The sequence below is a fragment of the Leptonotus elevatus genome, chromosome 2 (assembly GCF_054856555.1).
Source record: "Leptonotus elevatus isolate MCC_2025b chromosome 2, RoL_Lele_1.0, whole genome shotgun sequence".
Taxonomy (NCBI): Eukaryota; Metazoa; Chordata; class Actinopteri; order Syngnathiformes; family Syngnathidae; genus Leptonotus; species Leptonotus elevatus.
The window spans coordinates 44335411-44350611 of NC_141240.1; the positions used below are offsets into that span (position 1 = coordinate 44335411).

A 15201-nucleotide genomic window follows, 5' to 3' on the forward strand; every position below is an offset into this window, starting at 1 on the left:
GCAGGTGGTGAGAGGGTGGCTCTTACCACAGGACCAGGAGGAGGACATTGCTACAAACATACAAACAGAAGGACATGAGGAAGCCAGACAGAACACCAGGTCACCGTATAACGATCCTGAAAGTCGACTTGATGGCAACATGGCAAAACACACACTGCAATACATACCTGCTACCCCCCGGAAAAAAAAGCCAGCAAGAAAGTGTAGGGTCTGCACTCAAAGGGGCATTCGCAGCGAAACAAATCTGTGGTGCAAATCCTGCTGCGTCCCCTTGCACCCAGGGCAATGTTACACTATATACCACACCAAAAAAAAACTTGTGTAGTTGAAACATCCACAGAATTGTAAATAGAAACACATACACACACCACACATGCACAGTTGCACAGTTGCACATGTTTGTTGTATTACACTGTTGAATGTTGAATGTAAATAAACTGTTATTTTGCTATCAAAAAACACTTTTTCATTCTTGGTGGTAGTGTTTTATAGAAGTAAAGCACTATTTAGGTGTTTGTGGCATCATTCATGGACAAAAAGAAGTGTAAAATTCACTAGAATGCATGAAATAATATCGTTTCACTAAAAGCTTGATTTCTCCGTATTTTGGTCCAAAAAAGGCGAAATTGGGTGAAACTAACCATTTTCTATTGTTGATTACTAAAGAACGGAATAAGATAGAAACAAACTTTTTTTTTCTGATGATGCACAAATATCGCTCAGTCATACACTCTATATTTGTCAAACTATGCCCTGGTGAAGACAATCTTGTGTTGAAACATGTTGGTAGTCCATTTTTAATAAAGGATTTTTTTACATTACTATTGAGTGTCTTGAATACACAGACTGCTTTTTACATAAGCATTTTAGCATTTTTTTCTGCTTGACTCTATATTTGTAGCCGGAAATAATGTGTATTGCACATTAACAAAGTTAATTGCATTTTGCCTGCTGTGGAACATACCTGGTGGGCAGCCACAGTAGAGGTATGCGGTGGGGAGCGGGCGTCCACAGTGGCGAGCCGACTGGCTGGAGCTGAAGTTCGGACTCTGGCCTTCTAAATACACATTGCAAATGTTTAGGATATTAAAAAAAAGTGTAATAGTGATAAAAAAAATGATAAACTCTTGCTAAAATATGGCGTGAAACTCGTACCTTGTTCACTGCAGACTGCATCGTGGTCCCATCACTGGTGGCAGAGGGTGGGGACCGAGGCTGAAAACAAAATATACAGCACATTGAGGACCTAGCAGTGTGACTCAAAATAACTCAACACAGAATACACCACCGCCAAGTGCAGAATTGAATAGAGGCAAAGTACCTGCTGGGGTGCGATGTTTGGGCTCAGTTCCGGAGCAGCAAGGTCCAGCTTCTTCCATCGGCGCTTGGCTGCCTCGGAACGCTTCCCCTTCCGCGGCATGCTGCTACAGCTACCTTTACTGTAAGCAAAAAGAAAATAAAAAAAACTTCCCAAGACAAAGTCAAAAGTAAACTGGCAGTAAAAAAAGGAAATCAATTCAAACACAACAAAATAGTAAAGTAATGATATTAGAGTGTTTGTAATGTGCTGTTGAGTGCAAGTTCAGCTGTATTTGCGTTCTAGACTCTGTGATGTAGATCTTATATATGTATTATGTTGTTTGAGGGCAAGATGGAAGCAGGTAGATGAGGTGGAAGTCCAAGGCGGTGCTGAAGGTTTGAAATCCAAGTATCACGGTCAGCAGCTTTCCAATTCGCACAGTGCTCAGCGGATCGCTAAAAGATTCAAGATAAAATTTGTAGTTAATCTCAGATGTGTATGCAACATTAAAAATGTACATTGAGTCTAATGAGGCAGTGGTGTCATTGTAATAAAAATAAGAAACCGTCATCAATTGAAGTATAGTAACATCACACATTGTATAGTTCATTGATTATAAATAATGGATGGGGTGAGCAGAGCCTTCAATAAATCCTCAACTGTCATGATTGGGGTCAGCTGTTTCTGTTTTCACTTGCAGTTGCTGGGGAAACAGCTGGAGGGCGGATCCCGCCAAACACACCTGCTGCCCATTAGCTCGTCAGGTCAAGATAAAAGCCTGACAGAAGCAGCAAGGAGTGTCGGGTTATTACTCCGTGATGCTACTCTGTATCCCACACTACTCGCTGTTCTAGCCGCCCTCGGGCGTGATTTTGTGTTTCCTTGTTTTTGATTAAAACTAAAGTTATCAGCATCACTGCCGTGGCTCTCCTGCATTTGGGTCCTCCACTCCGTTTCGTGACAGCCAACTTCAACCGTGACAGATCGTGACATCAACAATAGAAAAAAATGGATCCACTATAGACTTCCTTGTTTACTTATTAACAAAGAAAACGGTATTGTAATAACATTGTTACTTTTTTTTTCTTTTACATTAATTTCCATGAGGTGAAACGGTTTGGCAAAATGGATGGGTATTCTGGATGGCCGTGAAAAAAACGATCGCTACAGAAACCAATGGTAATCTTTCAAGGGGGAAAATAAAGGCAGCTTTAACAATTTACAAATGTGTGCTGTAGTCAATCAATGAAGGTCATTTAACAGTGTAAAATACTTCCAAAATCCCTCATCGGCGCCGCTCCGCTACACGATCGAGCAGGACACGCCACTCAACAACCGACGCCCCCCTCCCCCACCCCCACCACGACGACGACAGACGAGACAAAAGCCTTACTGTGTATTGTAGCAACGATGGATATACACAATTGAGATTTACAGCATACTCAAACATATGTATATATATATTTTTTTTACTGCACATTAAAACCTTAATGTAACATCTGCTAGCTCTAGTCCACTACACAGTTGAGCAGGACACGCAACTCAACAACCGACGCCCCCTCCCCCACCACCACCACAACGACGACAGAATAATAGACAAAAGCCTTACTGTATATTGTAGCAACGAGGGATATACACAATTGAGATTTAGAGCCTACTCAAACTTTTCTTTGTTTTTGTTTTCTTTTACTGCACATTAAAACCTTAAAGTGAGATCTGCTAGCTCTAGCTAGCGCTAGCAGGTGTAGTTAGCATGTAGGCTACCATGTCTAGCACTTAACTTTACCTATCTTGTTAATACAGCAGCCGGATAACACAACGTTCAAATATGGAGGTAAATATGGTGCAAAACTAACTTGTGCAAAAAATTTGTACCTGTAGAAAAAAGTCTAAATTTGTGATTTGTATCTGTAAAAAAAATGTGTGCCTGTAAAAAAAAAATTGTGTCTGTAAAAGAAATTTGTACCTGTAAAAAAAAAAAATGTGTATGTGTAAAACAAATTTGTATCTGTAAAAACAAATTTGTACCTGTAAAAGTCATGATTTGTATCTGTACAAATTTTTTTTGTACCTGTACAAAAACTATAAATTTGTATCTGTAAAAGTTGTGATTTGTACCTGTAGAAATGACAACTTGTAGTCAAAGAAGTCGCCACTAGGAGTCACAAGTGGGCTTTCTGCTGCTGTTCAGTGACGTGAGTTTTGCCCCATTTGTCGCGCTACAAATGGAGCAAAACTAATTTGTACTTGTAGAGCGCCGTGATTTGTACTCGTAAAGAAGGGGCGGGCTCTGGTGTAATGAAGGGTTGTCTTGACCAATCAAGTGAGAAGGATTTGAGCGGATTGGAGCGCAACCTCATTGGTTTAGCGAACGACGGTGGCGGGACTCGCGGAAGGATACAAGCAGGACACATCGTCGCCAACCAACATACATATTAAGAATACTTCAGTCTCTTTTGGTTTTTGCTATTACAAGGTAAGTATTATGTTACTTCATCATTCTTTCAAATATTGACGATGGTCATCCAACCTGTTTTTATGATTAGCATCACATATTTAGCTTTCTAGCTAGCTGGCATTTGATTTCATGCTAAAGCAGTCTAGTCATTATCGTCATTTCTGGCGCCACGGACTTAATTGCATCTCATGCTTTGGAATATTGTGGCTATATGACAACAATGAACAACTAAACTACTTCATTATATGCCAAGAATGGTGCAGTGCGCTGCTCCCCTGTGTTGGTTAAAATTGTTATTTCTTGTATTAGTTAGCTGGCTAACAAACGAATTCATGTAGCTCACATATGCGCCATTGACAGGTACTGGAGGGAAGATGCACCCAATCGATGTTATGTATGTACACATTTGACTCCATAGTGTTCTTTATCTTGTTTTGCCTTCTAGAAAAATGACCGATCAGAGCAACAGCTCTTCGCTGCAGCAGCAGGTGAGCGGAATATCGCTACTGTCTTGACATTAATGGTGTGTTTTTTGTTATTATTTCTTCCTGTTTGCATAATAATGTAATCAATAATAATGCACATTACACACGACCTATACAGAGTGTCCCAAAAGTCTCTTTACAATTATAACAATTTTGAGATATTTTAAGTACCTTCATTTGTGTGAGTTTTTTTTTAAACTTAATTTAATAGACCTCTATATGGGCATCATCATTTACACCAAGCACATGAAAACGGTACTCGATTTGTTGCCATGTTTGCTGCAGGTTTACCATCCATCAACACAGTATCTGAAACAAATAAATTCAATATGAATGAATACTTTAATTAACAAACACTGGTTAAAATAAAACAAATCTGTTTAAGACATCTCAACAACTGCCTTTGTAATATATTGTTTTAAAAATTGTAAACATGTTATGGACACCCTATATTTCTCTCTAGGAACTGCTGCTGAATCTTTTACTGGCCCGAACTCCATAACAGACTATCGGCTGCCCTTGAGCGTGCCCCTCTGGACCTGGACTATCTACAATTTATAATTTCACAGGACATGGTTTTACTGAGTGCACTAGCTAACCAAATTCAGATCCCTCAGCAAGTGTATGAAGCCCTTACTGATGTGCATGGTCTACTCTCTGCCCAAGATGAAATGGAGCTTCATGTAACGGTTCCTGTGGGGAGAACAAAACCTGGTTGTCCAAAAATTTTAATATGTAGGGAATATGTTTCGGAGCTCCTCAGCATAGGGCTATCTGCAGCGTACATTGCCAGACTTTTAGGAGTTTCTCGGTGGACGCTGCAGAGAAACATGAACAGCTGGGCTATGTCTGTTAGGGCCTTGTACGGTCAACTGACTAATGATGAGCTTGACAACCTGGTGTCACAAACACACCACTGCAACCCACATGCTGGGTACAGATTAATGATGGGATTGTTGCGGGCACAGGGGCATCGTGTACAGTGGCAGAGGATTCGTGCATCGATGCATAGGGTTGACACAGCAGGAATTGTGCTGAGAATGTCAGCATTGAGGTGTGTTGTTCGCAGAACATACTCTGTCCCAGGCCCAAGATCGCTGATGCATATAGACACAAACCACAAACTTATAAGGTTGGTTATGTTTTTCAAATCAAAACATATTACCTGTACATGACTTAACTATGTGCAAAAAAGTGATAATACCTAATGTTTTTCTTTATCTCAAATGTCATTGAAGGTACAATATGGTGATATTTGGAGGAATCGATGGTTTCTCAAGGAAGGTATAAATAATTGGATATTCCCTTTAAACGTCTAAACTTTTTGTCATTGAATCAGGCATTTCAATTGTGATTAGTTGTTTTTTGTTTTTGAAGACCTTCAGATTGTAGTACTAGTTTAGGATGGCTACCTCAGAAATCGGTTTCATTTTCTTTGGGAGCACCTTTGCATTTGTATTCTTCAATGGTAACATAATAGTACTGTAATACTCTTACTTACAGTCATTTTAGTTGAAAAGCTTTAATTGCACTTACAGTAACAAATCAAAACTCCATCATGTTACCTGTGACTTTATGCTAAGACTTCGCTGGCACTCTTTGTCTGAGAATTAGATTACATGTTTTCTTTTTTGACATTTTATAAAGACTCATTTCTTATGGAATCTCTTAAAACAGATGCAAGGTAGAGAATGAGATATTCTCAAGTGCCATTACACCAATTGCATTGAGTATTATTGTTGCATTTTACCTTTTTAAATATAATCCTGTTTTAACTACTACATGACTGTTAAAGGTTATTGAAATTGTATTTGTTAAGAGCTTTGAAATTGACACTTAAAATTGATATTGTTATTGTTAACGTACTTTGATCATTTGAAAATAAAAAGTACAGTTGTTTGAAGTCACAATGGGACAATTCCATTCTTCTCACATAGATAATGTATCTTGCTGTTGCAAATAATAACAGAGCCTCCACAACCCTTGCCTTCTTCAATGAAGCTGTTGAGAAGTATGGCTTACCTCAAAGAATAGTCAGACATCATCACCTAGCCTATCCTACCCTTAATAGTGTAAATCTACCTGTTCTAACCATTGACTTGTTTTAAGGTTTTCGTTTCAGTGAAGTGTAATGCATAATTAATAGGAGTTCTCATGTTTGTTACATTTTCTTAAGGGTTCGTGGTGACCATGGGGTGGAAAATGTGGATGTAGCCCAGCTGATGTTCTCCACAAGAGGAGTTGGCAAAAACAGCTTCATTGCAGGGAAAAGTGTGCATAATCAGAGGTACTTTAGAAGACACTTCATTTTTATGGAACTACCACATTCATAACCTTGTAAGTTTACAGGGTGAGTAAAAAAAGAAAGAAAAAAAGAATACGCCAAAATCTATGCAATATTAAAAAATAATAATAACAACAACACAGAAAACTTCCGGTTAGACACATGTAAATACATTCAAATTATTCTTGTTTTTGAAGTGGTTAATGTGGCCACCACCAGCAGCACGGGCAACATCTAGCCTATTTGAAAAAGAGAAAAGAATGAACTGAATGAAAACTTCACTTAGCAGTCGATGGCTGTAATTGGCCTGGCAGAACCTCTGTGTGTGTGATTTTATTTTTTTCTTCTTGTGGTGGTATGTTAAAGACAAAGTTTATGTTCCACCACTTCCATCAAATATCAATTACATGAAAGACCAAGTAACAGTTGCAATCAACATTGGCAACTTACGGTTGTCTTTACTGCCAGTGGTAAACACTAACACTTGTAAAACCTAAAAACTTGAATCTATTTACGACACAAGTCCAAGCTACAGTTTTTCATTTTTGCAATATCGCATGATTTTAAATTTTCATTTGATTTGTAGCTTTATAGGATATCCCCTTGAGATGCAACATCTAATTTTCAAAGGTGACATTCCAACACATACAAATAGTAATAATGTACAAAATAAAGGTAAAGAATTCTGCTATGTTCTTTTTTTTAATCACCCTTACTTTCTCATTACTTGAAATTAATGGAATGTTTGTTTCATTTATGAAACTGCATTTATCATTTTAAACTACTTTTTTTGTTGATAATAGAAAAAAAACATTTGCCATTGAAATGCTTAAATTTAAAAGGATTTAGAACAATTCAAACATGCTCTCAAAAATGATTAAATAATTAATTGGATAGCCAAGTAGTTGATTAATTGTTGCACCCAGTTGCTTGTTTGTCCAAATATGATTCACTTTTTTACATGGTTTAAAATGTCTTCTTTAATTAAAAAAAAAGGGGGGGGGCACAATTACATTGACATTACAGAATTGAACGTCTTTGGCGAGATGTCTACACAGCAGTCACTTGCCTCTACTATGCTGCGTTGCACCAAATGGAGGAAGATGATCTCCTGGACCTGTCCAGCAGTGTTCACCTTTTCTGCTGCCATTATGTCTTCATTCCTCGCCTCCAAGCCCAGCTTGATGTTTTTAAAGATGGCTGGGACAGTCGAGGGAAATCGTACCCCGAACCAACTGTGGCACACGGGACTGCACTATAATTTACAAGAGTCTAATGATGTTGTAAGTACTTTTAAAAAATTGGTAAGCAAAACTTACTTTAAACAGTAGACAATGAGTTGTTTTTCATATCAACTACAGGATTTGAACATCCCCCTGATAAACTGGGAGAGTAGTGGCCTTGTGTCCAGCAACACCGACTCTTGTGTCTATGTGCCTGAAACTGACTGCCCTTTGACACCTCAAGAACTGGCTGGACTCCATGCTGCTGTGGATCCAGCAGGACCTTCTACACGCATGGGAGTAGACCATTATTTGGCTGCAGTGAACTACATGCACAGTATAAACTATGTGTAGGGTCTAGCCAAGCGCTTCTGGGCTGTTATTTGTTTAAAACTGCCTGCACTAAATTACATTTTATAATTTAGTGCTATATATTGTCTTTTCGTACAAATTGACAATGAACTGTAATAAGAACCTATCTAGCAAAACATCAGAACTACATTATTTAAAGTAATGAAATAAAGATTTTGATCTATACCAAACCAAAACCAGTATCAGTTGTGGCGATGCAGTTCTTTAAATGGTCACTGAATTCTGTGTAATGGCTGTAGTGGCCAGGTAACTTTAAGTTTTGGAAGCATGTAGAAGACGTGGGATGTTCCGCTCTCACCACCTCCACTTTCATATCTGGCATGGGTATCTCCCATCCCACCCAGAACTTCAGGAGTCTTTTAAGATTCTCTTGAGACCCTAAAAAAAAGGAGAAAAAAAGTGGAATTAAGCTGTGCATGCTATTAAGTAACAATAATCAATTAGATTACTGTTTTTATAATTTAATTTATGTATTTTTTTGAGAAAAAAACAGGTTCTGCAACATCTGGGAAAAAAAGTGATCCCTGCTAGAGGATGATCATTTAAGAAAATCAAATCACAGATGTATCTATAAATTAAAATTCTGCCTTGTAGCAATATGTGTATGCTTATGCTTAATACTCATAATACAACTTGTGTTCATAAACAAGAAAAAATGGTTAAAAAAACCTTGATTTTCAACCACATTTGAAAATCTGCATTTATGCATTACAAAATGTGCACAAATATCAACATGTAATTTACCTGTCCTCACAAACTGACGCAAGTACCCCATTATTCTACATCTACAGTCAACGGAGTAACCATCTTCATCGTCCAACCCAGATTCCTCAGGCCATTTGATTAGGTCCAAAACAACCTAGGACAGCAAATGAGACAATCATTATGGCACCATAGTTGGCATTGAACCAATTCATTCTATTTTACAATTTTCTCTCTAATTTATACATATGGTCAATCCACACATGGGTGTTAATTGTGTGAAGGCTGATGTTGTGGTCTCAACAGCCTAACAATGAAATGTGTATCCTGCTGAGGAGAACATGTGATTGTTGATTTCTCATCAGACTTTGTTCAAGGTTGGAATTGTTCACTGAAAATGATTCCAAATCAAAATTTCCTTGGAACAAGGAAAAAACATTAAAAATGTTTGCATAACTGAACATATGATGACGAATATTCAATAATATAACCCTAACCCTAAGCAAACACTCTCCCTCTCATTTGGATATGGGCTTAAAGGTTGTATCTAACTGTGCGTCAAAGGTTTGCATGCAAGGGACTGTGCATGTAGCGAGTTTTTCTTTGTTGTCAGTTTTTAATTATTATTTATTCTAAGGTTGCAAAGATGTTCTCAAGACACTTGCAAAGTATATTTACGGCACCAAACATTCTATGTAAATCGCAAAGGAATAATGAACATGTTGAAATTTCTTTGCGAGTGTCTGCCACACAGCGGCCGAAATGAGTTTCTTCCGTTGGGTGTCCGGGCTTTCCCTTAAGAGATTTGGTGAGAAGCTCAGTCATCCGGGAGGGACTCAGGGTCGAGCCGCTGTTCCTCCGCGTGGAAAGGAGCCAGTTAAGGGGGCTCGGGTATCTGGTTCGGAAGCCTCCTGGACGCCTTCCTGGAGAGGTGTTCCGGGCATGTCCCACCGGCGGCAGACCCCGGGGACGACCCAGGACATGCTGGAGAGACTATGTCTCTGGGCTGGCCTGGGAACGCCTTGGGATCCAGCCGGAGGAACTGGTTCAAGTGGCTGAGGAGGTCTGGGCTTCCCTCCTAAAGCTGCTGCCCCCGTGAATCCGACTCCGGATTAGCGGTAATAAATGGATGGATGGGTGGTGGGTCTGGCAAACATCTTTGCAACCTTGAACTAACCCTAATGAAAAAATAAATATTTTTTTGTTTTGCCAGACTGTCACATCAAATCAAAATTGATATAGCTCCTTTCATACATTACATTGCAACTCAAAAGCGTTGAGTGAGTAAAACATCCATAGTACAGCACAAAGAAAACCCTAACCTTCCCCCCAACATGCCCATGAGCAGGCTCACTCAAACTCGCACAACCTTTAAAAAAAAAAAAAAAAAGTATTTATTTAACCCAAGTGTAATTAAGTTATCTGGTCAATCTTGAGTCAAATCAAATCTTCCGTTTGCATTCCCATAAATTCCAGTTAATTCCCATGCAAAAAATTTTATTTTGAAAATTACAGACATTTTAGAATCCTAGACATGCTTCATTGAATACCTCCACACTGCACTCAGACTTTGTTTCTGTTGGAAAAACTGATGCCACTGCATCGGGTCGAGACTCCAATAACAGCATAATGAGGGTTTCTTTTAGTCCTTGCTTCAGCTGTTTGAGTTGGCGAGAGTTTCGGCCGAGCACCTTAAAGTATCACAGGGGTGAGTGAGGTATGGATGAAGGGACTCCAAGTAAATATATACATGCAGTAAATTCAATTCAATTATTACTCTGTGCACATTCAAACACTGGTCTGTATATATTGCTGTACAGCCGATCGCCCATACACACCGTGCAAGCCATTGAAGCCACAGGGCGACCATCTTACCTCTCCCATCCTGAGAGAAGACTACTATATATACTATAGGTATACATACAGATTAGACATATACAGCTCCTAGGCTCTTAGTGTCGGGCCGGGAGGCAGGTGTGGCAAGGTGGTCACAATTTTTTTAACAAGTGGACACTGGACAGTATGTGCTGCTTTGACGACCCCTTTTTTCTTTTATCGCTCAGTTCTTTAGACCCCAATATTAGATTTGGCAGAGGCATCTTTTGTTGAGTTAGTTATAATTAATTTATTAAAAAATGTACAATTTTCCTCCTACAACCCTCATTAAGCATATAATGTATACATGTATTTAAGGCAAGTTGTAAAATGTCTGAAGTCCTCTTGTTTATGTTTAATAAATTTATAAACATCGTAAATCAAATGTTCTCCAATTTCAATACGGTAAATATATTCGAGGATCGTGTGTGACATAATGTTCATTGTGACATATTGTGATGGCTGCGAGATATCAGGAGGGTATAATTTGATGCTCGAAGCCTGGTTTCCAGCTGATGCTGACAGGGTTTGTGAGGCTCACTTTATTACCGGTAATTACTTGAGCCTATAGATTTGTTATTTGGAGAGGATTTAAAAAACGAAGAAATCGAGTTTGTGCAGTAGCTATAAAAAAACACTAAGTCATATTTCTTTTTCAGTCTTATTCAGGTGTTCCAAAGCATGATCAACAGCCACCCTGACTTGTTCGTCGCCTTGAAATGGGCGATATTGTTTGACGTCTCATCTATACAGCGCGACTGAGCCCGCTATCATTTTCTGTCACACAACCAACCGCGCATGCGCAAACATTTTTCATCAAAGATCCTCCTATAGGATTGTGTTAGAGTAGACAATATTAAGTATTGTACTCTTTGCGTGTTCAATTAACTGAATGGTGAGATCCTGGTGAAGAAGTCCCCTTGCAAAGGTGAATATTTTTCAGAAGCTTCTGATCACACAATTGAAGTCACCCAAGCAGTGCTCTATTCAAATGTGTCTTCTCTCCAGCCCACATCATTATTTATTCAAAAGAGGGTTCATAGAAAAGTCAGCCCACAACACACCTGCTTACAACTGAATGAATACAAGAGAATCCGTTCCCATGGGTATAAATCAGATTAGAAAAAATACAATAACAATAAGCCTGACTCCCTTCCGACACAGCAGAATCCGGCCCTCCCATTTAGAGATAGCGAATGAATAGACAGACCCGTTGCTCTTTCTCATGAAAGTAACACAGATAAGAATATATTTCTATTCATTCAGCCACACTGAGTTAACATAATTATACCTACATCTACACAGCTATAACTAATTACAAAATGGTTAAAATATAAAGTAAAACAGTAAAAATGTATACAAAGTTAACAATTGTATGCCGAGAAACATTTATTGAGAGTAATAATATGGAATTGGCCTATCGGCTATCCAGTTACATATACAGAGGTAATGTGTAAAATGTACATTTATCAAAGCATGATATACTGTTAGATAGGAGACACTTAAGTAGGACAACTTTTGATGGATATAACGCTAGTCAGCCACACTTACTGCATGCTGAAGTAGATTGTGAAGGAGCCAGGTGCTGTTACTAGCCGTTAATATAGGCATGTCCCATGCCAATGCCAGGTCATTAACAGCCGTTGTCTGACACTCATTGAGTCCTCTTTTTTCACTTGTTTCTTCCTTTCCAGCAGATTCTTGATTCTCAAACAGCTTTAAAAAGAAAATACCGCACATTTATTTCCAATAAATTACATTTAAAAAGTAAAAGTATAGTCCATATTTTTTCATTGAATGACAATGTTTTCCAATGGATAACCTTGCACTTTACCGTACTTACCGGGCGTATGGTCTCCCTGATGTCCATGTCTGCCACATCATCTAACATGATTGTCGCTGTCTGTGGTGATTTACCAAGCAACACATGAATTACTGCTGGACTAATACCTAACAGACAAGGGCCCCCATGAAGGAAAGAATGTCCAATCATTCTTCCTGCCATGACAAACAGGTCATTCTGTGCAAATACTTGGGAAGTGGCAGGAATTAAATGATCTGGTTGGCCTTCAAACAGCACAGTGTTGCATGCGGTTCCTATAAAAACAATAATAATTTTTTAATGGGGTTTGCCATTTTATGTTCAATACGGTAATAATAACCACATGATTGCAATTTCCTGCCTATGATTGTGTATTAATCTTTAGATTGACAGATTTGTCATGTGTTAGGGCTATGCTGTCTGTTGTTAGTTATTCATAGTATAGCTGAATGATAACTTGTATTTGCTGAATGATTAATTTACAATAATTTGCAATATAATCACTGACCATAACTAAAGCTGTCTGCCAGGATGGTGCACGTAATTCCTTCATAAAATCATGAGTCAATTATCTAACATTTATGTTCTATTTTGCCTTGCAACTTAAACAAACAAACTTTAGTGGAGTTGGGCCAGTGTCTTTAGGATTCTTTAAGACCTACCGCAATCAAGTTTGAAACCATGTTGTAACTTGTGCATTATCATACTGAAGAAGTGTCTGTTAACCCCTTCTCCAATGGCCACATCTCCTAAAAACACAAGCAATCACATCCATCTTTCAAGTCATGGGTTTTCTGGCCTTCAAATTTGTATTTTTCATGTTTTCATATGTTCATGTGGGATTGCTGTTACAGCATTGTACTCCCACAATAAAAATATTCATGCAACATGCAACATGGACCACTTTCGTGTCATTACATATTTTGAATGACTGCCGTAGCCACAGTACAGTGATGCGAAGATAACTGTCCTTCTGGCAGCACTTGTACGACGCCTTCAGCCACATCTCCATGCAAATGCATCAGTTTCCAGGGAGATAGGCTACTCAAGCTAGCTGTCTTAGCGGTTGTTCATAGAAAGCTTTAAGTGTGAACTTAAAAAAGAAAAGAAAAAAAAATAAGTTTAACAAGTACATTACTACATTATTGTAATTTTGGTGCTCATGCGCACTAACATGCTACTTATCTGCACCCCTGCAAATATATAAAAAGCAAAACATGTTACGAATACAATACTCAAAAACAACATGTTTGAATTGAGGTTTGTTTACAGCACCTTTTAGTTTAGCTTGAAATGGTTTGGCCCAATCTATATTGGGAGTCTTGTAAAAAGTGAGGATTCTGGCTTCCTGGTCCATTACGTCTTCTCCAATGTTTATTATTATTTTTAGGTATGGCTTATCTTCATTGGTTTGCAGACACTGCCTTCTGTACTGGTCAGCTGCTAATTCCGGATCCACTACGTTTTGCCATGCTGTAGTAACACACAAAAAATAGAAGAAAACAACTGTTTATTATAATTGAAGTTGTAATTTAAAAAGTAATGAATTGCACAACATTCACTACTCTACAAATTGTGCCTATAACCAATTTGTAGAATAAACAAAGACATATGCAAGTCTATGACAAACTCAATAATTGTAATTCGATTTTTGGTGAGATGGAAAAAAAATTACAGCACTGTAATGAATATTGGCATTTTAACATCTTTCAATGTGATTGTTTTTCTTAACTTTTACCAAACATGTCGTTATTTATTCATGAATTTTTTTAGACAAATACTAACGCATCTCATCCATTTCATCAGGTCTGGACTGTAAAAGGGTATTATCTGTTGAGAGGGTCGCTGTTGATGTCGTTATATCAGGTGATGAGCAGATAACTGATGCACCAGTGCTGCTTTGAGTCATGTGGTCACTCGGCATATATGATTGTGCAGAAGTGGAGCTACCACATGGAAATCTTGAAAAAGATTGAATGAACACACGTTTTAGCACACATATTAAGAAAAAAAAAACATTTTATACAGTTTGATTATCACACTTGCATCATCCAAAAAAGAAAACTCATACACAGTGGTCATGTGTCAAATTATGTACAATTTTATATCTTGAAAATGTACCTGACGATTTACATGAAGAAATTTACGCTTTACATTTTTTTTCTTTTTTTTTTTCTTAAAGAGCTCAGTATTGTTCATTCGGAAATGTCATCATCATTGCTCTTTATTTATTTTTATTTTTTATTTTATTTTTTTATTTTTGTGTGTGTGTGTGGGTGAGTATGTGTATGTGCGTGCGTGCGTGTGTGCGTGCGTGCGTGCGTGCGTGTATTTGTTAGCTCACCAAAAAAACCTATTAGAAAAAATCTCATACCGTTCACCTAAACCGAACACCGCCGTCAGGAGACCCGAGGGGACCAAAGAAAACCAAGGAAGGTGAAATCCAGCACCGACCAGGCACCACCCACCAGAACTCCTCCCCAACCCAAGAAACATCCAGACCCCAACAAATCCAAAAAACATAAAATCAGGGAGGCCTCAAGAGACCGAAGGAGAGACCGAGAAAAGGAAGGAAGGACAGACGAAGCCGAGTGAGATCCACAGACACCAGCCTCCACCGATTCAATGACCTGAGGAGGAAACAGATTGTGTCTGAGTTTCGGTAGATGCTGGTGTGGTG

At 38.5% G+C, this 15201-nt stretch overlaps 1 long non-coding RNA gene across 1 annotated transcript; it reads right to left on the reverse strand.

The window, feature by feature from the left end:
• Window positions 1–7871: 7871 nt before the first annotated feature.
• On the reverse strand, window positions 7872–10508 carry LOC147180175 (uncharacterized). The gene is made up of 3 exons (XR_015094177.1): window positions 10375–10508; window positions 8867–8981; window positions 7872–8500 (listed from the first exon to the last, which is right to left on the reverse strand). It is a non-coding gene; the product is annotated as an uncharacterized LOC147180175 (long non-coding RNA).
• Between the last annotated feature and the right edge of the window lie 4693 nt (window positions 10509–15201).